The sequence below is a fragment of the Mus pahari genome, chromosome 5 (assembly GCF_900095145.1).
Source record: "Mus pahari chromosome 5, PAHARI_EIJ_v1.1, whole genome shotgun sequence".
Lineage (NCBI taxonomy): Eukaryota > Metazoa > Chordata > Mammalia > Rodentia > Muridae > Mus > Mus pahari.
Genome location: NC_034594.1, coordinates 25,676,340 through 25,678,793, shown reverse-complemented (window position 1 = coordinate 25,678,793; position 2,454 = coordinate 25,676,340). Strand labels below are relative to the sequence as shown.

Here is a 2,454-nt window from a genome sequence, read left to right as displayed (position 1 = left end):
TGGCTGAGGTGGGAGTGCTGGGTTTTGATGATGGTGAGTGTTCTTGGTTTCTGTTTGTAAGATTCTTATGTTTGCCTTTCGCCATCTGGTAATCTCTGGTGTTAGTTGTTATAGTTGTCTCTGGCTGGAGCTTGTTCCTCCTGTGATTCTGTTAGCCTCTGTCAGCAGTCCTGGGAGTCCAACTCTCTCCTGAATCTCAGTGGTCAGACTACTCTCTGCAGGAAAGCTCTCCTCTTGCTTGCAAGGTGCACAGAGGTCTGATGTTCAGACCTACCTCCTGGCTGAAGATGAAGGCCTGGAACAGGGCCTGTCCTAGAAGATGTGTTGCCTCTGCAGTCTGCGTGTTCACCTGCACAGACTAGTCTCCGAGGGCCCCGGGACACAAGATGGCTCCCTCACCTGCTCAGGCAGTCACAGCCTTCCCAGGAGGGCTACCTCTCCTCTGATGGGGAAGGTGCCCGGATGTCTGGAGCCTGAAATGGGGTCTGTCCCTGAAGCTGTGTTGCTTCTGCCTGTGCCAGAAGCTGTGTATCTTCTGCAGTCTGCTAACTCACCCTCTGCAGTCCACGTGTTTACCCGCACAGACTGGTCTCCAAGGACCCGGGATACAAGATCAACAAAAGCCTACTCTTGTTCACTTAGTTCATTGACAGACAGAACAGAAAATTAAAACGAAGTAGATTTAAAAACAGATGATTAAAAGTACCTACAACCAATTTGATACTCACATATGTACCCACCTATTTGAGCAAGACCTTGAGGCTAAGCAGAAAATACATTGTCCAGTCAAAATCCCCTTCCTCTGTCTCTGGTGGCTTCAGATGTTTCCAACTTCTAAAGCTCAAGAAACAATGACCATTACACTATTGCCTTTAACACAGCTGAGCCTAAAGGGAGAAATGGATGTCCTTCCTTATTTTTGCCCTTCGCTGATAGGAGCTTTGAAGGGGCTTTGCTTAGAAGAGTCTCGAGAAGCTGTAGATCTTAGGTTGGTCATGCCTTGCTAGAGACAGTGTCTGGCCCAGTGCAGGGGGTGCTTGCTGTTGCTCCCTTTGTGCCACAAGAAGAAAGTGAAGTGAGTATGTTCTTACAAAGACATCGACAATAAGAGAAACTTTAAATAATGGTATCTCAGATTTTCATAATCCCAGCACAGAATTGAGCTGGATCAGGAAGGCGATTGTTCTAAAAATCAAACTATTAAGAACACGTTTTTTTTTTTTTTTTTTTTTCCTCTGTATTTGGCCTCACAGATGTTGCAAGTTCTTATAACACTCTTTCGGAAACCACCACATTTCTCACTTCCTTTCATCCAAAATAAGGTTCTGAAGTGCATGTTCTCTGGGAATTTAAGTGGAGGAAAGGGATGAAAGTGATATTTTTCAATACATATGACAACAGGCTAGGTGTCTTCCTTTGACTTATGCCCTCATCCACACTATATATGGAATCAGGAAAGCATTCCTGAGATGAGCACTATAGTGAGTCTCAAGGAATTTAGTACTCAGTAGAAGATCAGAACAAACAGTTGACTGAAGAAAAGAGAAGAAATTATTATAGCATAAGGATATTGCATAATTTCTACAGAGAAGAACTTCAGTGAATCATAGTTAAAGGCTCTTAGATTATTTGTAATTTTTAGTTGTAAGGCATAATAGTAGCATAAACATGGATTTAAAATTATTGTCTTTAGGTTCAGTTAAGAATATTAGTTATATGATTAGGATTGTATTTCTGGGTCATAAAGGTTTCACTGTGGATCTGTCTTTCACTTCTAAAGATTTATTTTATTCTCTCTCTGCTTCTCTGTCTCTCTGCCTCTCTCTGCCTCTCTCTGTCTCTCTCTGTCTCTCTGTCTCTGTCTCTGTCTCTGTCTCTGTCTGTCTCTCTGTCTCTCTGTCTCTCTGTCTCTCTGTCTCTCTCTCTCTCTCTCTGTGTGTGTGTGTGTGTGTATACCATGGGTGTGGAGATATCTTTGGAGGCCAGAAGATATTATTGGACTCCCTGGAGCTGTAGTCACAGGGCATGGTGAGATTTGTGGGCTGGCAACTCAGCTGAAGTCCACTACAAGAGTAGAAAGGGCTTTAATTCCTGATACTATCTCTCCACCCTGTTCCCTCCTCCTATACTTCATTTTTTTTTTCTTTTTGAGATAAAGTATAATGACATAGCACTAACTGGTTTTAAACTTGAGATTGCTTATGTAGTCATTTGTTTTGGATATATACTATGTCTGAAGAAATGGAAATGTGGGGTGTGGCCTATCCTTGGCAAGCAGCACTTTAAAAAACAGATTATTTATTGTTATTAGAAGGTGGGTTTGCTCTGCCATCTAGTGACTAAGAATAGTATTTAGGGGGCTGGTGAGATGGCTCAGTGGGTAAGAGCACCCGACTGCTCTTCCGATGGTCCAGAGTTCAAATCCCAGCAACCACATGGTGGCTCATAACCATC

At 43.0% G+C, this 2,454-nt stretch overlaps 1 protein-coding gene across 1 annotated transcript in view; it reads left to right on the top strand.

The window, feature by feature from the left end:
- Col5a2 (collagen type V alpha 2 chain) overlaps positions 1-2,454 on the top strand; it is a 135,767-nt gene that overhangs the window by 52,747 nt on the left and 80,566 nt on the right. The gene's annotated exons all lie outside the window — the stretch shown is intronic.